Here is a 22,106-nt window from a genome sequence, read left to right on the forward strand (position 1 = left end):
ATATTGCCTCTAATCATGCTCTCTGTGCAGCTCTCAAACATCATCTAGATCAAAGCTGTCTAGTATTTTTGACTTCACATGATACAAGGCAGTGGCGAAATAGTTAAAATTAAATGTAAAAAAAATTAGGACATTCATTTGGGGGAATCCCTCAGGTGGGTGTCGGGGAGGGGGACTTTTCGAATTAGGCCCACTCCACCACCCTAGCTACGCCACTGATGGGAGATATTCAAAATACATATTTCTAAATGTTCAATATGACGAGACTATGCGTTAATGATAAGAATTGAATGGAACACAGAAAACAATCCACGAAATGAAACCTCAAGCATTTGAATGAAATAAATGCTACAAGTAGAACCATATCTTTTAGCTACTCTACTGAATTCAAACGAAATATATTTATTAAGCCAAACCATTTGGGTTATTTTAAATTCATCAAACCCTCAGAAGAACTTATTTAACATTTTTTATATAGTTTTTTTTTAGTTATCATTTTCCAGGCGTCTCCAGAGACGCGTCAAGAAAATAAGATATTCAAGAACAAGTCGCCAACGTCTAGAAGTTTACGGCGTCCTTTTATTTCAATTCTTACTGTCAACAAGGTGCAGGGCCAGGTTAAGGTGCAGGGCCAGGTTAAGGTGCAGGGCCAGGTCAAGGTGCAGGGCCAGGTCAAGGTGCAGGGCCAGGTTCATCAACACCACTCCTCATAGAAGGCCTGAACATAGAGGTCGTGATGTCAGACCAATGACTTGGCAACGAGCTATTGGTCTAAAATGCCCACAGGTTAGGACGTCAATGTTCAGACCCTGTATATCGAATAGTCTCGGGTTGAGCTGCATGTAACAGTTTGCTATAACAATGGTCTCTGATTGGCTAGAAAGTCACAGTCGTAAATACAATTAAGAAGTGAGTTTGTGTGTAAAGTAACTAAAGCGTTCGACTGACCCACAGGGGCCGACTACGAGTTAATGTGTAACACACCTTTCTTTGCTTACCTTGTTTTATTTAGCTCGAGGTACTCAAAAGATAAAAGCCTAATATAATTGGGGGGGGGGGGGAGTTTACGATGATATTCTGCAGTTATCTGATGAACCCAGTGTCAATGCAAGACATGAATCAATACAAAACATTAACCAACTAGACAATGATATACTAGTAATTAATATTATCTTGTTTGATACCAACAAGGGAGATTAATCCTTCAGTTTTCACAGATATGGCTAAATTAGTAGGGTTTAGTCCCCTTAACTTTTAGTTTATGCTATTTCTTCCACAGGCATTCTTTGATCAAGTTAATAATTTAAATAATTATTTATTGTACATAACAAAACATGAATGAATAATAAAAATTACCAATCATGCTGTGACAAGTCAAAAACTGGCTGTCAGAGTCACTCAAATTTATCACAGCATTAATTATTATTTTTCATTATTTATTTATTTTATTTTAATTATTTCCCCATCCTATCCACAATTTCTCCACCCGCCCCACCTTTTCCTCTCCAGGCTAGACTTAGTTGACCACATTGGAGATAGCTAGGCCACGTCTTTCGATTTATCTTCCCTTGACCGGGGCAAAGATATGCACAGAATTTGATCTTATCGGCAGGATGTCTGACGGCCGCAGTGGACACCACCTTGTGTGGAATGCAAGTCACTCCCCCACCCCCTTTTCTCCCACGTCTCTCTTTGATCTAGGAGACCACGAGGACAAACACGCCCATTGACATTCCCAATGTGCAACTCCCATCTCAAGTCTGCCTCACCCACGTGTAAGATAATTCTAAGCCTAGGACATTTCCTGTTTCCGCTCGCATTTTCCAGGCCTATATAAAGTAGATCCAAATAAAATCAGACTCTTTCATTTCTCATTCGAGCTGAGCTATCGAGTCTGGACTACTTCATTTATCCTTTCTCCTAGAGGAATACCTGGTGGTAAGCCGAACTTAATCACAAGTTCCATCTTAATTACTCTGTGTATATTTCCATTGGATTTTATCATGTGTAGTTTATTATTTCATTTATATTTAATTAGTGCATTGTGTATTTCTCACTGTCGTAAGTAGAAAACATGAACATGGCTAATGTATATTTTATGTATTGCATTAATCTATTAATGCTACGTTGCTCAATTGATCATTGATGCAACCATGTATATATTTGTACACCTTATTTTATTTCCTTTATCTCGGTTGACAGCCTTGATAATTCTACTATCGCACTAATACTGCGCTTAGAAAGGAGATATGAGTTATCTCCCCTTATTGAATTATCTCCCCTGTAGCCATTTCACTCTAACGAGAGTTGCGCCTCTTGAACGGACACCCTCTCCATTCAAGCGCGCTCCATTGTTCTCGATCGACGGTCATATGTAAACATACCGTCAGTTTCGCTGACCACCGCCCAATTCTACCCCCCTCCCTTTTCTTTCTCTATCCACCTGTGTTGTTTATTTGAGATTATTATTTCCCCTTCTATGTACATTTTATATTATTACTTTCCCTTTTATGTACATTTTTATATTGCTACTATCTGCCATCTATTTTTCCAAATCCCATTTGTCATCATCTCCCCTTTTGTGCTCAAAAGCAATTTCACCAAGCTGACGAATGCACCTCAGTCGAGGGCATCGATAAGATGCATGAGAGACATGTCCTAACTTGTCTTTATTTATCCGCAGCCTCCCTCAGGTGTCTGACTATTCGCTATCAAGAATCACCTCTGCCTATCTATTTATTGGATCAACGATCTATTTACCTGCCTATTTATTGGATCAACGATCTATTTACCTGCCTATTTATTGGATCAACGATCTATTTACCTGCCTATTGCCTATCTATTTGCTATCAAGAATTACCTATTTACCTATTTATGTGCTTAGTGCTATTCAGCACTGCACTTGCCTACTGAGATCTACTCAACTCTACCACTTGGCGCTATCGGCATTGCCCGCCTATTCGACAGCCCACCTGTCAAGCTATTAGGTGCGACGTCCCTATAGATTCAGATCTGTGTGAGACGTCATAGCTACGCCAACCCTCTGCAACTCACTGGACATATCCTGTCAACTACGCTGCCCACGGCAGATCAGCTCTGCCCGCAGTAACCTTGTGCCCACGGTAGCCGGCCACCCGCCCTACTGTGCCCACTACAGATATTAGATTTTGGGGATTGAGACTCCACAAGAACTATATCACCGGCGTCCCTCTATCCGCTAGAGCGCCACCTCCAGCTGCAGAACCTCAAGCCAGGACACAGCCAGCTGCGACATCAACAGGAAAACCAGCTAAGTCAGAGGACAAAGTGACATACTCTCTTATTAGGTGCAAGAGTGATGATTAAACCTAGTATTATTTAGAGATAGATGCAAACCCTCCCCCCTTTTATTCTTATATGTATATTTATGTAAATAAATATTCTTCATTTTTAACTTTTGTATCTATCTTTCATTGCTTGTCTCGTTGCGTGCCTGCTCCGGATTCATATGATGATAGTTTGGTGTGTGATAGCTTTAAAAATAATCATCCCCTAGACATAAAACGCGCCAAACACACGTCACATTTCATCCACCTGTCACACATGCAATTAATTATTGGCAATTAATAATTTCATCTGATATCGAATAAGGGAAATAACTTCTACTTTATTGATAGATATAATTGTAAAGGGGAAGTTCTTCCCCCTGAATAAGCTTTGCTTTTTTTTTTAGTTTTTATTTTGTATTTTGCTTGTTTCCCCCCCCCCCCCTCCACGTTCTGTAGCCACTGGGTTACGTCTAAGAATCAGTCTCTGCATCTAGCACGCAATCAGACAGTTTTTGGTAATTGAAACATAAATGAATTTGCACAGGGTTACCCGCACGCGTTGAGTCAGAAAAACTGGAGTATAGAAATTTTTACAAAAAACAAAAAACGAAAAGGACATTTCAAAAACTTCATTGAACCAGTTTTAACTGTTTATTTTTTTGTCACAACTGTCACAGTGAAAGCCATTGTCCGCCGAGTGTCTCAGGAAGTACTCTTTAACCTTGGGTGCTGACTTTTCATTTCAAACCTTTTATCTACTTACTCTATATTTCTGTCTGCTAAAACAAATGCACGTTTTTTCTCCCACATGCAGTCTCAGATCAAGTTGAAACTTGAAGAGATTATGAGAAAATAAACTTCTATATTTTTGAAGAGATATAGTTGTAAATGTGAAACTAACAATAGCTAACTATAAAGCCTTCTATTTTCTTAAGCGATTCAATGGCATAGGGGTTAGTGTATTGGCTTGAGGAGGCTGATGAGGCTTTAGTCCTCGAGTTCAAATTTAGATGTTCACCATTTTTCATTTATCTATAAATGCATTTTAAAAGCAATCACAAAGATACACCCTCCACACTGTATCCATTCTATCTCTACCCCACCCTGTCCAATATTTGTAATCGCACAGTTTTATTATTGCTATTACAAATTTCAATACATGACTGATCCTACCAATATTTTTTTTAAACCAATTAATACAATTACAATTATTATTTATCTTTATCTTTCAAAGAAGTATTATTTTTTCTTTATTTATTCAATGAAATATATTCGTAACCCTTAGGCCGTAAAACTAATTTATTAATAGGAACTTTGCTAATAAAGCAACACGTGGCGGTAGTTCAACACTTATCTCTGCTGTATGACATTTTTTTGAGATATTACTTGAGAGATGAATACCTCTTACTAAGTCAATGGAGATTCTTGTTTGAATACTCCTCTCCTTGGGGTACTTGTTTCACAACAAAACATCAAAAACATTAAAAACTTGTTTGATTACGTAGGTAATGTCATCCTTTGATCACTAGATGTATCTTCATAGTATTTAACAGAGTGAAGGCTGAGTATTCTCAAACTTTATGTCAAAACTTGACGGACGAAAAACACGACCTCATAATAGTAGACAAGTCCTAATGTTGCCGGATGTCTGAAGCTTTGTGGACATGCGCACTGCGATACATCTCAAGATGCAGAGCATACAACTGACGTCATGTCCTGCTTCTTTTTCATTGGATACGTTAATGCTTTATACGTTTCGGACATTCATTCACAAGCGGAGATTACCACGTCATAGTGCTTTCATCCTTTAGAAGTTTAGAAGAAGCCATGGGATGGAAGTGGGGTGGATTCCAACTAGTGACCGTCGTGATTGTCAAAACCTGGATGATGCCTGCGTGTATTAAAATGTCTTCATTAATGTGCACTTGGGGGCGCGGTGGATGAGTGGTTAAGCGCTTGGACACCTTGGGTTCTAGGATCGAATCTCGGTGAACACTTAGATTTAGAATTTAGGGATTTTTAGGGCTCCCATGAGTACATCTTGATCTAATGAGTATCTGACTTTAGTTGGGGAAAGTAAAGACGGTTGGTCGTTGTGCTGGGTACATGACACCCTGCTCAAACGTTGACCAAAGAAACAGATGCCCTGAACATCATCTGCCCTATAGATCGCAAGGTCTGAAAGGGAAACTTTACTTTACTAATGTGCACTTAAGCTCGACAATAGAAACATATTAGAAATAACAGCAATAAACAACACCAAATAAGTGTAGAAGACCAAAACTATTTAATAACACAATGGGGGTAGAGTCTGTGTTCTCTATCGGTAGATAGATGTTACAGTGCGAAGGCTGGGCCATGACAGCCACTTAATTCTATGTCTCGCTATTACCTCTATTCTAACCTCGCCACATTTTATGTCGCGTTCAATGCCGATTCTGTTTGTTGCGTCTGAAAGCGTCAAGTGCACGACAGATAAAAGTCTAAAGTTCATACCACACGAGCAGGTAACCTTGAATTCACAACTCTGCTAGACACAACAACTTACACGTAGCCACAGCACAATCCTTTCTTTCCCCGTTTTTAATGTCATCAAAGACTTCATCTTTTTATTCAGACTCGCAAAGTAAATATACCTCCTCCTTCGTGGTCGAAGATGAGCACATTTCTCATTTCCTAACTATAGAATCCGATCATCGCTTTAAAAAGCCGGCCACACACATAGCATGGGTAAGTTGGGTCGAATGCAGATAAGGAAACTTCTTCTCTCAGCCTTTTGCTAGCTTTGCTGAGCAAATAAAGCTTAAATATATGCCTTGCTTCTTAAAAGGTCAATAACTTTTTGAATCAAGTAGTAACTAATAACAAATATAAAAAAGGTGGAAGGCCACTTTAACATATTTTATTTTGTGGTAAAGTCTCAGATTTCTTTGGAATTATCTCTCCAAATATAGATCTAATCTAAAATGTATTAAGAAGAGCCTCGAAGAGTCTGTCACGCCTTCAAGTCTAAACAAACACAAGTCTAATCGCATTGAATTCTCTTCACAAAAAAAAAATACTTTGACAGCTAACTTCATTTTTATGACATTTCTTCTCCAGAGCCAATCACGAAGGGGGATAACACTCTTAACTTCCGATGATTACCCGCGCTTTGTGTTACGGCCGACGGAATGGCCGTCGTGTTGTGTCAATTTCAATTTCTTCTCAAAAAGAATGTACGAACGTTTTCTGGACGCAGAATAAAAGGTCAATTTAAATGTCAGAAAAAAAAAGGATTTTCTTTTTTTTAAATTTGCACTTAGAGAAAACAAGGAATTTTTTTTTCTTTTATGTAATGTAATTGTTTTCTAAGGTTCCAAGTTGGACGATGTTGTCTAGACGACATGGGCGTAGCCAGTTTTTTTGAAGAGGGAGGAGGGTTGAGGTGAATTTTTTTTTCTTCTGCCTTTGCACAGAAACATCCACACACAAACACACACACCATGGGAAAATGAAGTGAAATTGACTGTTCTAATGCCTTTGTGTATGCAATGCAAAAACTTCTACTCAAAATATTGATTCGATGTATTTGTTAGAATATTTTGCATTATCGCAGGAGGAAGCGGTTGGAAAGGAATGGGCTCAGAGCCAGAACTTGTTTTTAACATCTTCACAGAACTCTGTACAATAGATTGTAATGATAACGATGGAGGAGCGGTGGCTGAGTGTTTAAGCGCTTGGCTTCCGTACCTGGGGTCCTGAGTTCGAATCTCAGTGAAGACTGATATTTTGAGTTTCGGTATTTTTAGGGCGCCCCTGAGTCCACCCAACTCAAATGGGTACCTGACTTTAGTTGGGTAAAGTAAAGGCGGTTGGTCGTTGTGCTGGCCACATGACACCCAGCTCGTTAACCGTTGTCCAAAAGAAACAAAGGACCTTAACATTATCTGCCCTATAGATCGTAATCCGAAAGGGGAACTTTTTTTCTTAATGATAACAGTGACTGTCTTGTTCAGCGTGGTTGTGTACAACAAATTGATTTAGAACATAAAGCTGTAGGAGAGATGTGGAAATAATTGCATTGAACAATTTGAGATGAGCAAATGTTCAGACAGATTTGGACTTGGTCAAGATATATGCTATCGTAATGAAAAGATTAAAGTACCAAAAAAATAAGAACAACAGTCTGTCTAGAATTTGAATGTAAAGAACCAGCTTGTGAGATCAACGACATCTGCTGTAAAAAGTTGGATCAAGACACAAGCTGCTCATTTAGTTTGCAGGGCATTTTGTTCAATGGTCTGACCTGGATCCAAACAAGGGCCACAACTTTCTTCAGCATCACCAGTCCAAATGACGCAGAAACTAATAGAATGTTATGCGGGCAAGTGAAGAAAGCTGCGATGGACTTAACCATTGAAACTTTTGGTCTCTTGCGTGAGACTAAATGTTATTGTTTAGTTGACAAAGAAGAAACACCCTTTCCTTGTATTAGCCTTATAATAACTCTAAGAGACACTCGTCTCTCCAGGGGCGGACTGGGTATCAAAATCGGCCAGCGCATTTCTAAACTATGTGGCCCACAAATTGTACATCATATGATGGTCATCCATTAATATCTATCTTCAAAATCATTATCTTAGGTTTGATAAAGTATAAATAACTGTACTCTTGCATACAGTGAACTCTATATCTTAATAAGAGTCATAGGCCTTATGTTGCTTTTTCATCGCTAAAAGTGTGGGTCCTAAACGGATGAAGCCCTCTAGTAGTACTGTCTACGGATTACGGATGTAGGCTATTACATTATTTGGGAAAATGTGTTAGACTGTAATGTAGAGCCTGTAAATGATGTTTTCAACACGACGCTAAGTGGGCCCCTTTTATAAGAGAATATTTTAAAACCTTTCACAATCTAATATGTGCCATGGTGGTATCAACGCGGCCTTTTCGGTGGCCCTACCAGCCCATTTGGTACCGGCCCACCGGGCATATATAGCAAGTCCGCCACTGCGTCTCTCCTTGTGGTTTCTTATAATAGAGAGTATTTTATTAATCAACATATATCAGTTTCATGTCTAGGAATTGATTTTTGGTTTCAATCTTAGCTTATAAAACATGATCTTTTGGTAATACATTATTTTGTGGTGACATTGTATAGCATTGGTTCCGCAAGGTTTTTAAAGCCGGAAGTGGTAATGGTTCTTAGCCCACCATTACCTATAAAATGCTTCCAATGGCACGCGTCTCAAATAGCCTTTGACAACCAGTCCAACTCCTGGCCTTCACGTGTGGTTCAGATATTGAGTCCGGCGGAACTGTTATCACCAACAGGAGAAGGGGCAAAGGCGAGCAACTGGAGCCTAAATCAGTAAGCTTCGGGCAGGAGGGGCTCGTTAGCCTTGGTTGGTTACCCATCTAGGAGAAGGAAAACTCTGAATCCAAACCTCCGTTGACTTGCGGCTATACCCAAACACGGGAAAGGCTTCGGGAGACAACCCTGGGGAAAAATCAGGAGCTGGTGACCCTTAGGCAGATTGCTGCACACTGTGCTACAGCCTGGCAGAGCCTGCGGCGCTACTAATCCCAAACTGTATCGGATATTCCGTTTCTTTGGTCTCATCAGCTGCGTGGAGAGGGGGGAACTACTGTGTGGGCGACATCGTTCCGACCCTGTCCAGGCTCAAAGTAGACATTGCTGCCCTCCAGGAAACTCGTTTAGCTGACTCTGGTTCAATCAAAGAAAAAGACTACTCCTTCTTCTGGCAAGGCAAAGAAGAAAGTGAAGTAAGGGAATATGGCGTTGGTTTTGCAGTTAAGAACACACTGCTGAACACACTAGAGCTGAAGTGCAACGGTTCAGAAAGACTCCTATTACTACGCCTTAACACATCTATTGGACACGTGACTTTGTTAAGTGCCTATGCTCCTACTTTGAGTTCCACACCAGAGGTCAAAGATATGTTCTACGACAACCTTTCGTCTGCTCTCAGTGAAATCCCAAATACGGAACATACAAGCGTTGGATCTGACACCTCTGCATGGGACAGCTGTATTGGACGTTTTGATGTCTGAAAAGTAAATTAAAATGGACAACGGCTCCTCGAGGGTGGCTCACTACACTCCCTCTGTTTTACTAATACCTATTTCAAGACTAAAACAGAGTATCTTGGCTGCACCCTCGCTCCAAACTCTGGCACCAACTAAACATAATCATGGTAAGACAAAAGTGCTTAAAATCTGTCAAGCTTACCAGGTCATATCACAGTGCAGACTGTGACACAGTCCTTGGTATGTTGTAAGATCAATTTTCTCCCTAAAAAAATCCACCATACAGATTGGAAGACCCCAATCGGGTGTTAGCAAGATGTGCCACCCTGATCTCCAGATACAGTTTGCGGAATATTTTGAACGCATCTACAAAAGTGCTTCTGGAAATACAGCAACAGAAAAATGGAAACACCTCAAGCGTACCATACAAAAAAATTCCCTGGACATTTTTGGAAGAAAATTTATAAAGCCAAACGATTGGTTCGACTATAAATCAACTGTACTAGCACCTGTCATTAAAGCAAAGAGAGATGCACTCGCTACGTACAAGACGAAACCTATCCAATGCAATCTGTTAACTCTGAAAGAAGCCAGAGCCACTGTGCAGAGGACAGCATTGACCTGTGCCAATGAATACTGGATAGAGCTCTGTAAGAATATTCAGCTCGCTGCTCAAGCAGGCAACATAAGAGGGATGTACAAAGGAATCAAAAAGTCTCTCGGACCTGCCCAAAACAAGTCAGCACCTCTCAAATCAACCACTGGGGAAACTATCACAGACAAGTGCCAACAAATGCACAGAACATTATTTCGAACTCTACGCCACAACAAGCTCAGTGACAGGTCGCCTTGGACTGTAGATCCAAGGTAACAGAATTCGTTTACGGCATCTAGCTTTTCATCGTCAATGAGGATGGAGGGTTGTGCTGTAGAAGATCTCATAACATTAGTTTTCTTTGTGCTAATGATTAAGCCATACTCTTTGCAAGCCTTAGAGAAGCAGGACATTAGTGACTGAAGCTCCTCTTGTGAGTGTGCCACTACCTCTGCGTCGTCCGCACCGAGCATATCTCTTAAGAGGGTGGTTCTGATTTTAGTTTCGGCCCTCAGTCTAGCTATATTTATAAGATTGCCATCAAATCTGGAATGAAGTTATATGCCTTCGGTGGATTCAAGATTCAAGTCAAGATATAAGTATCATTTCATCAAGACATCACAATTACTAAAGCCAAACACGATTACGATTACATCAGATCGTCGTAGTTACATCCAAACACAATTACGGTTTGCACATCAAGATATTGCGATATCGATTCCATCCTATTACATTAATAACTTCAAGATTGCATTGTGTTCCTCATGTTTCGGCTATTAGCTTGTGTTTAAACATTATATGCGGAGTAACTATACTATGACGGGGGAGACAAATCAAGAGACGATGTTTTGCGGTCAACAAATCTCAAATTAAACATTATTACAACTGTAACGTAGAGGTGGGGGGGGGGGTACATTTCCCCACGTCTGCTCCTGTCCCTACTCCCCCCCCCCCACGAGTGCTATGTTTATCTACAATATTGACGTGTGAGCAGTCTTAACTATGTCGTCTGGTCAAGATGTGAGGAAAAAGGGGGGGGGGGGGTGTCTGACGTACTTCTCTGTGATGCCCATCTTCTCAAACACTGGCCTCATTACCGTTTTAAAAACGTATATGTCTGGCTCCGGCCAACTGGCCTTTCTGTCCAGTAGGCACGTCCGGAGTCGTGACCTTGCAACCGACAGGGCCCGGCCAATAAATGGCTACTTATTGACCAGTTAACAACTTAGCGGTTAAGTATGTATGTGTTTGTGTGGTCAGGAGTAGAAAAAAAATGAGAGAGAGATTAACAGACGACATGAGAAAGAATAAAACCATGTTTAACGACAATATGAACTGTGGACTGCTTAGATAGTTCAGCCTGACGTATAGGCTGAACGTATGACTTAACCACTGTTTGATTCTCTATCTAGGCCGATCGGACCAAGTACTGATTGCTAGGTTAAATCTGCTGTTAACTGGGTCATCTACATCTCTTTGTGTTAGCTTCGACAGACAGACGGAATCACGCGAACACATAAATATTGCTGGGTAGAGCAGTTGCATTCATGTATGAAAATGAACATGATTGAGGCGTTTAAGAAAAAATAGCGTATGCTCAGACATGCATTCATATTGATGTGGGTGCAGTCAATAATATCTGGGAAGTCTCTAGCTGGAGATCAACATAGAGAAATGTATGTAAAACAAAAAAGGTTAATAAAGAACTTTGAAAATTTGGAGACTGGCCTGTCAGGGACTAATTAGTCGCGGACTGGCCTGTCGGGGACAAATTTGTCGCGGACTGGCCTGTCGGGAACTAACCTGTCACGGACTGGCCTGTTGTGGACTGACCTGTCTGAAACTGACCTGTCGCGGACTGATCTGTCGGGGACTGACCATTCGCAAACTGACGTCTCGGGGACTGACCATTTCGCGGACTAGCTGTGGAGACTAACCTGTGGAAGACTGAGCTGTTGAAGATGTTTTATTAGTGTCTATATGTTATGTCCCGATTATTATTAATTATTATTTATGCTAGTATAAATGTATAATTATTGTTAATCAGTTATAGTTTAATGTTCTTATTCAATGAAACAAAGCAGAAATTATACAACTTATATCTTTATATTTTACACTGTTGTTCAATTAATCACCGTAGAACTAGATAGTAGTCAGGTGTTATTGAGCAAACGTTTTAGAATATTTAAATTATATTGCCTTTTTTAAAACCATTCCTGCAATTGGCCAGATTTAGCCCTCAATTTCTTCATAGTCTTACAACGTTGGATGTTGGAAACGAAAAATGAAGCTCTTCTTTCTTTCAAGATAAATTTCGACTCTAGTAATTTGGCTTGCTAGCTGAGTTGATAGAGCTTCATGCTAATAACGTTAATGTCGTAAGGTCCATCCCTACTGGCCGATTTTCAATGACAAATAAAATATAAAAGTTTAGTTTACCATATTATAACATAAAATAGGTATAAAAACAAAAAAAAAACAACTTAAAAGCGTATTTTCGATTTTGCTTAAAGGAGAACTCAGTTTTTTTCTCGATCTAAACGTGACAGACCGACAGACTACACAACAATAATAATAACGGCGTATCATCGTGAAACAAATGTATCCAGATGTAATGAACTTGTGTTTTCCCCCTACTATTGAAATCTATTTAAAGAGCTTAACAATATATAAATGTACTAGTTGACTAAGTTATAAGGAAATTTAAGGATAAATAATTGAAGTCAAATAATTTTTAAATTAAAAGTATAATTAAATTAACTTTACAAAAAAAAATTATAAATTATAACCACCGTAATCGTTTTGGTACACATAAATACATACAAACATATATGACAATATTGGAATAGACAGATGGCTGCCTGGTTGTGCGGTTTGCACGCTGGACTGTCGTTCAGATTTATCGATGGTCCCTGGTTCAAACCCTGCCCGCTCCCATCCCTCGTCGTCCTGCGGGAGGTTTGGACTAGGAAGTAATTATCTTCAACTCTGAAGGAACATCCGAAACATGTACAACATTTTACAGCAACATTTTTACAGAAAGATAGACAGAAGGATGGATGGACGGACGGATTGACAGGCGGGCAGACAGACATAGATAGATAGATCGATAGATAGATAGATAGTCAGATAGATAGATAGATAGATAGATAGATAGTCAGATAGATAGATAGGTAGATAGATAGATAGATAGATAGATAGATAGATAGATAGATAGATAGATAGATAGACTATTGCTAAAAATGCATGGTTGTTCTATTCATTTGATCCCCCCAAAAAATCTTGTATTTTAAAAGACACCAAGCCCAAATCATCACCAAGGAACAGACGAGCAAGCTAGGTGGTGATTACCTCGTCGTGTGAGTAGCTATAAATATTTATAGCTGAATCCGGCGAGTTTTTCCACCCAATCCGCTGGGTCAGTTAACAGTAACCATCGTGTGAATACTTAAGTGGGAAGTGGTACAGCAGAAGAGATTACTGGACTCCATAAGAGTCACTTTTCTGACAACTAACAGGAAAGATGTTTTTATACCAATCAAAGGCTGTTGTGGCGTATCTGATTATCATTAAATAGTTCAGGAGGTCAGGCCAAGTTAACGATCATTGTTAAAAAATTTATATCAACTCACTCTGTCTGTCTGGTAGAATTGTTCTCTTACGTTATTTCTCCCACACCCATTCTCGGATCAAGTTGAAACTTTACACAATTACTTATTGTACCGAACAAAACATGGGTCAATTTAAAAAAAAAATTAACCGAATGGATAATAAATTATTGATATTTTTTTTTTGTTTTATTATCGAAAAATTAAAAGTATCTAATGAGATATGTGACTGTAAATGTGGGGTTATTCCCATTTTAACCTTTTTTTTTTTTTACACGTTTTTTCCAACTTCCCGTTTCCGGATCAAGTTGAAACTTTGCCCAAATATTCACAGTCGATGTGACTATACACGAATCAATGCAGAAATAATCAAATAATTTATCAATCGTTGGTAATTGACAGTGTTTTATATTGAAAAGAGGAGCGTATACCCATAGTTTTAAGATATATGGCAGCGATTATGCTGTTCTTACCCTAGATAAGTTTTGTTAAAAAACATATTTTAATTATTTTTTTTACTTCAAAGTTAAATTTCAAATAAAAACGTATATTATGTCGTACCACACTCTAATCTCAAATTTTATCATTAGTAAAATTTAAATGAAAAAGGGTTGTACCTGGTGGGAGGGGCGATTCATGTAATCGCCTTTCCCCCATCGGACAAACCAATACTTTTTCTTTTTGTATTACAGTTAGGAAATTACAAAACTAAAACATCTGTTACTAATATAATTTATATATACTATAAATTAAATTCTTATATCGAGTCGCCCCATACCTATTCTTTAATGCCAAATGCAATCTTTAGCAGAAATTATTAAAGGAGCGAGAATTAATCGTTTTCACTCTACCGCCCCTCCCATTTCCAGACAGAGTTTATGTATAAGAGTCACGATTGAGATGAGTTCTAAACCCAAATCATTTTTTCCTAGTCACTTTTTTCTAACCTTTACTCAATCTGATATTTTTCTAGTTAAATAAATTTGGGACTATAACTCACAATTTATACTTTGATTTTATTGAATATTATTTATCGAATAATTTTTTTTTCGGCGGAGATCCTCAAAGCCAAAATCCAAATATGTGGGGTATCTTATCTTTTCAAGGAACAAATCGGATTTTTTGCAATGTATTAAGGGCCTATAAATTCATATTAGAATATTTTTCAAGTACAACATTATTCAAAAGGTCCTTTTTTAATAGTATGAATAATGAGTTTAAGGTCAGGAGAATACGTTTCTTCAGTGAAGTATGCAAGAAAACTCTTTTGGCGGCGGGGCTTCGCCCCGAACTCCATTGATGAATAATGAGCTGTAGATGTCAGGAGAATGCGTTATTGCAATGAATAATGCAAGAAAACACTTTTGGCGTGGGGGCTTCGCCCCGAACTCCATTGATAAATAATGAGTTGTGGATGTCAGGAGAATGCGTTTCTACAGTGAAGAATGCAAGAAAACGCTTTTGGCGGCGGGGCTTCGCCCCGAACTCCACTGATGAATATAATGAGCTGTAAATGTCAGGAGAATACTTTTCTGCAGTGAAAAAAGCAAGAAAACGCTTTTGGCGTCGGGGCTTCGCCCCGAACTCCATTGATGAATAATGAGCTGTAGATGTCAGGAGAATGCGTTATTGCAATGAATAATGCAAGAAAACACTTTTAGCGATGCCCCAGTTGTTTTGTTTTTCACCAAAGGTTGAGAAATGCTGCTTTTTTAAAATTCTCATATATATATATAAATATATATATTTATATATACGCACGTTTATGCACAGGGTTAGGGTTTACTGGGCATTAGGGTTAGGGTTTAGAAAAAAATCGCCCCCCCCCCACTCAAAAGTTCTGGATCCGCCAGTGATTTGACTGATCCTCCTAGATTTAGTTTAAGTTTTAGAAATGGTCTCCTGTCCCATCACATCGTACATAGTATGTATGCCCTATTTGACAATTGATAAATTCAATGCTACGGTTTAAATTTCTTACAAAGCTTATATCATCTCACTTTGTCTGTTTAGTAAAATGTGTGTACACGTTATTTCTCCCACACCCAATCTCGGATCAAGTTGAAACTTCGCACAATTTTTCATTGACATGATTTGTTTTAATATTTTGCTTGTTTTGAATGCTTCAGAAGACTTCTTTAACTGAAAGACATGTATTTATTTATTTGTTTAAATTAAGAGCTTGGATTACAATACAAAAAAATATGTGTCTTCCAGTTGGAATATTAAGTAGGACTGCAGTATTTCACGCTAATACGAAGACTTAGTTATGTCCTGTATGTTTTGTACAAATGACGCATGCATTGAATCAGACACACAGCTCCTGATGAAAAGCAGCAGACATTTCTCATGGGCGCCAATTCACATGCTTTTGTCCCTGCATTCAAACATTTGTTTTTAATAAAAGAACGACCGTCCATTGGCTTTTATATCCAATTATTTTGCACAAACCTGGTACATGTCTCTGTCAGTAGAATGAATGTATTCGGTACAATATCAGAATGTTAGTGGGATAAACAAGGTCCAAACAATATTAGCGCTGCATAGAGCACAAAGCTAATTATAGCATCACTGCCTTTCATCTGACGTGCATAGGGACGACAACTCGCCAACACTCTCTCAATACAAAAAAAAACAAACAACTCTTCCTCCTTTGCATTTAATTGTATTTAGAGTTTCTTTGAATAACTTCATTAGCTATGTTTCTGCTCTCCTTTGCTTATGTGAACTTTTTTTTTTTCAAAAAGATACTTTGATGTTATGCACTTGCTCATTACTGGGATCATTTTCAAAAACTAACTTTTTTAGTGTATTATTGTAATGTTTAATTACTTACCACAGAGGCTTCAGAGTAGATATACAACCATATATCAGCGTGTATCCTGTTACGGTGTTATGTTACAATGTTTCGGTGCTATTGTGTCATCGTGTTATGGTGCTTTTATATCATCTTGTTTCGGTGCTATTCTGTTATCGTATGATGGTCCTATTCTAGTATCATGTTACGGTGCTGCTGTGTTAAAGTGTTATTGTATAATTATACTGTGTTTCGTTACTTAGTTACTTTTTTGATGTGATATGATTTATTTTATTAATGTAATGTTCAAAAATCAAAGCATTACTCTATTCCTGGCATTTCTTGTGACTTTCTGGTCGTGTTCATGAGTTTTACGTTTCGTTGTGTTTTTGTAGTCACATTTTATCGTTTCATTTCGTCACTGTATTAGCATGTGACTGCTCTATCATGTGACTGCTCTATCAGGTTACTACTCTATCATGTACTGCTCTATCATGTTACTGCTCTATCATATCACTGCTCTATCATATCACTGCTCTATCAGGTTACTGCTCTATCATGTTACTTCTCTATCAGGTTACTGCTCTATCATGTTACTGCTCTATCATGTTACTGCTCTATCATATCACTGCTCTATCAGGTTACTGCTCTATCATGTTACTGCTCTATCATATCACTGCTCTATAATGTTACTGCTCTATCATGTTACTGCTCTATCATGTTACTTCTCTATCAGGTTACTGCTCTATCAGGTTACTGCTCTATCATGTTACTGCTCTATCATGTTATTGCTCTATCATGTTACTGCTCTATCATATCACTGCTCTATCAGGTTACTGCTCTATCATGTTACTGCTCTATCATATCACTGCTCTATAATGTTACTGCTCTATCATGTTACTGCTCTATCATTTTACTGCTCTATCATATCACTGCTCTATCAGGTTACTGCTCTATAATGTTACTGCTCTATCATATCACTGCTCTATAATGTTACTGCTCTATCATGTTACTGCTCTATCATGTTACTTCTCTATCAGGTTACTGCTCTATCAGGTTACTGCTCTATCATGTTACTGCTCTATCATGTTATTGCTCTATCATGTTACTGCTCTATCATATCACTGCTCTATCAGGTTACTGCTCTATCATGTTACTGCTCTATCATATCACTGCTCTATAATGTTACTGCTCTATCATGTTACTGCTCTATCATGTTACTGCTCTATCATGTTACTGCTCCATCATATCACTGCTCTATCAGGTTACTGCTCTATAATGTTACTGCTCTATCATATCACTGCTCTATAATGTTACTGCTCTATCATGTTACTGCTCTATCATGTTACTTCTCTATCAGGTTACTGCTCTATCAGGTTACTGCTCTATCAGATTACTGCTCTATCATGTTACTGCTCTATCATGTTACTGCTCTATCATGTTACTGCTCTATCAGGTTACTGCTCTATCATGTTACTGCTCTATCATATCACTGCTCTATAATGTTACTGCTCTATCATGTTACTGCTCTATCAGGTTACTGCTCTATCAGGTTACTGCTCTATCATGTTACTGCTCTATCATGTTACTGCTCTATCATATCACTGCTCTATAATGTTACTGCTCTATCATATCACTGCTCTATCATGTTACTGCTCTATCATGTTATTGCTCTATCATGTTACTGCTCTATCATATCACTGCCCTATCATGTTACTGCTCTATCATGTTACTGCTCTATCATGTTACTGCTCTATCAGGTTACTGCTCTATCATGTTACTGCTCTATCATATCACTGCTCTATAATGTTACTGCTCTATCATATTACTGCTCTATCATGTTATTGCTCTATCATGTTACTGCTCTATCATGTTACTGCTCTATCAGGTTACTGCTCTATCATGTTACTGCTCTATCATATCACTGCTCTATAATGTTACTGCTCTATCATGTTACTGCTCTATCAGGTTACTGCTCTATCAGGTTACTGCTCTATCATGTGACTGCTCTATCATGTTACTGCTCTATCAGGTTACTGCTCTATCATGTTACTGCTCTATCATATCACTGCTCTATCATGTTACTGCTCTATCATGTTATTGCTCTATCATGTTACTGCTCTATCATATCACTGCTCTATCAGGTTACTGCTCTATCATGTTACTGCTCTATCATATCACTGCTCTATAATGTTACTGCTCTATCATGTTACTGCTCTATCAGATTACTGCTCTATCAGGTTACTGCTCTATCATGTTACTGCTCTATCAAGTTACTGCTCTATCAGGTTACTGCTCTATCATGTTACTGCTCTATCATATCACTGCTCTATAATGTTACTGCTCTATCATGTTACTGCTCTATCAGGTTACTGCTCTATCATATCACTGCTCTATAATATTACTGCTCTATCATATCACTGCTCTATCAGGTTACTGCTCTATCATGTTACTGCTCTATCATATCACTGCTCTATCATGTTACTGCTCTATCGTGTCACTGCTCTATCATGTTACTTCTCTATCAGGTACTGCTCTATCAGGTTACTGCTCTATCATATCACTGCTCTATCATGTCACTGCTCTGGTATGTGACTGCTCTATCATGTTACTGCTCTATCAGGTTACTGCTCTATCATGTTACTGCTCTAACATATCACTGCTCTATCATGTTACTGCTCTATCATATCACTGCTCTATCATGTCACTGCTCTAGTATGTGACTGCTCTATCATGTTACTGCTCTATCAGGTTACTGCACTATCATGTTACTGCACTATCATGTTACTGCTCTATCATGTCACTGCTCTATCATGTCACTTCACTATCATGTCACTGCTCTATCATGTCACTGCTCTATCATGTCACTGCTCTATCATGTAACTGCTCTATTATGTCCCTGCACTATGATATCACTGATCTATCATGTCACTACTCTATCATGTCACTGCTCTATCATGTCACTGCTCTATAATGTTACTGCTCTATCATGTTACTGCTCTATCATATCACTGCTCTATCATGTTACTGCTCTATCATATCACTGCTCTATCATGTCACTGCTCTGGTATGTGACTGCTCTATCATGTTACTGCTCTATCATGTTATTGCTCTATCATGTTACTGCTCTATCAGATTACTGCTCTATCATGTTACTGCTCTATCATGTTACTGCTCTATCATGTTACTTCTCTATCAGGTTACTGCTCTATCATGTTACTGCTCTATCATGTTACTGCTCTATCATATCACTGCTCTATCAGGTTACTGCTCTATCATGTTACTGCTCTATCATATCACTGCTCTATAATGTTACTGCTCTATCATGTTACTGCTCTATCATGTTACTTCTCTATCAGGTTACTGCTCTATCAGGTTACTGCTCTATCATGTTACTGCTCTATCATGTTATTGCTCTATCATGTTACTGCTCTATCATATCACTGCTCTATCAGGTTACTGCTCTATCATGTTACTGCTCTATCATATCACTGCTCTATAATGTTACTGCTCTATCATGTTACTGCTCTATCATGTTACTGCTCTATCATGTTACTGCTCTATCATATCACTGCTCTATCAGGTTACTGCTCTATAATGTTACTGCTCTATAATATCACTGCTCTATAATGTTACTGCTCTATCATGTTACTGCTCTATCATGTTACTTCTCTATCAGGTTACTGCTCTATCAGGTTACTGCTCTATCATGTTACTGCTCTATCATGTTATTGCTCTATCATGTTACTGCTCTATCATATCACTGCTCTATCAGGTTACTGCTCTATCATGTTACTGCTCTATCATATCACTGCTCTATAATGTTACTGCTCTATCATGTTACTGCTCTATCATGTTACTGCTCTATCATGTTACTGCTCCATCATATCACTGCTCTATCAGGTTACTGCTCTATAATGTTACTGCTCTATCATATCACTGCTCTATAATGTTACTGCTCTATCATGTTACTGCTCTATCATGTTACTTCTCTATCAGGTTACTGCTCTATCAGGTTACTGCTCTATCATGTTACTGCTCTATCAGATTACTGCTCTATCATGTTACTGCTCTATCATGTTACTGCTCTATCATGTTACTGCTCTATCAGGTTACTGCTCTATCATGTTACTGCTCTATCATATCACTGCTCTATAATGTTACTGCTCTATCATGTTACTGCTCTATCAGGTTACTGCTCTATCAGGTTACTGCTCTATCATGTTACTGCTCTATCATGTTACTGCTCTATCATATCACTGCTCTATAATGTTACTGCTCTATCATATCACTGCTCTATCATGTTACTGCTCTATCATGTTATTGCTCTATCATGTTACTGCTCTATCATATCACTGCTCTATCATGTTACTGCTCTATCATGTTACTGCTCTATCATGTTACTGCTCTATCAGGTTACTGCTCTATCATGTTACTGCTCTATCATATCACTGATCTATAATGTTACTGCTCTATCATGTTACTGCTCTATCATGTTATTGCTCTATCATGTTATTGCTCTATCAGATTACTGCTCTATCATGTTACTGCTCTATCATGTTACTGCTCTATCATGTTACTGCTCTATCAGGTTACTGCTCTATCATGTTACTGCTCTATCATATCACTGCTCTATAATGTTACTGCTCTATCATGTTACTGCTCTATCAGGTTACTGCTCTATCAGGTTACTGCTCTATCATGTGACTGCTCTATCATGTTACTGCTCTATCAGGTTACTGCTCTATCATGTTACTGCTCTATCATATCACTGCTCTATCATGTTACTGCTCTATCATGTTATTGCTCTATCATGTTACTGCTCTATCATATCACTGCTCTATAAGGTTACTGCTCTATCATGTTACTGCTCTATCATATCACTGCTCTATAATGTTACTGCTCTATCATGTTACTGCTCTATCAGATTACTGCTCTATCAGGTTACTGCTCTATCATGTTACTGCTCTATCATGTTACTGCTCTATCAGGTTACTGCTCTATCATGTTACTGCTCTATCATATCACTGCTCTATAATGTTACTGCTCTATCATTTTACTGCTCTATCAGGTTACTGCTCTATCATATCACTGCTCTATAATGTTACTGCTCTATCATATCACTGCTCTATCAGGTTACTGCTCTATCATGTTACTGCTCTATCATATCACTGCTCTATCATGTTACTGCTCTATCGTGTCACTGCTCTATCATGTTACTTCTCTATCAGGTACTGCTCTATCAGGTTACTGCTCTATCATATCACTGCTCTATCATGTCACTGCTCTGGTATGTGACTGCTCTATCATGTTACTGCTCTATCAGGTTACTGCTCTATCATGTTACTGCTCTATCATATCACTGCTCTATCATGTTACTGCTCTATCATATCACTGCTCTATCATGTCACTGCTCTGGTATGTGACTGCTCTATCATGTTACTGCTCTATCAGGTTACTGCACTATCATGTTACTGCACTATCATGTTACTGCTCTATCATGTCACTGCTCTATCATGTCACTTCACTATCATGTCACTGCTCTATCATGTCACTGCTCTATCATGTCACTGCTCTATCATGTAACTGCTTTATTATGTCCCTGCACTATGATATCACTGCTCTATCATGTCACTGCTCTATCATGTCACTGCTCTATAATGTTACTGCTCTATCATGTTACTGCTCTATCATATCACTGCTCTATCATGTTACTGCTCTATCATATCACTGCTCTATCATGTCACTGCTCTGGTATGTGACTG

General features: G+C 38.5%; 1 long non-coding RNA gene across 1 annotated transcript; it reads right to left on the bottom strand.

Annotated features, from left to right (window-relative positions):
- Positions 1–2,425: 2,425 nt before the first annotated feature.
- Positions 2,426–3,412, bottom strand: LOC129924515 (uncharacterized). Its single transcript, XR_008776465.1, has 3 exons — positions 2,861–3,412; positions 2,761–2,828; positions 2,426–2,697 (listed from the first exon to the last, which is right to left on the bottom strand). It is a non-coding gene; the product is annotated as an uncharacterized LOC129924515 (long non-coding RNA).
- Positions 3,413–22,106: the final 18,694 nt, after the last annotated feature.

This window comes from Biomphalaria glabrata, chromosome 2 (assembly GCF_947242115.1).
Source record: "Biomphalaria glabrata chromosome 2, xgBioGlab47.1, whole genome shotgun sequence".
NCBI lineage: Eukaryota > Metazoa > Mollusca > Gastropoda > Planorbidae > Biomphalaria > Biomphalaria glabrata.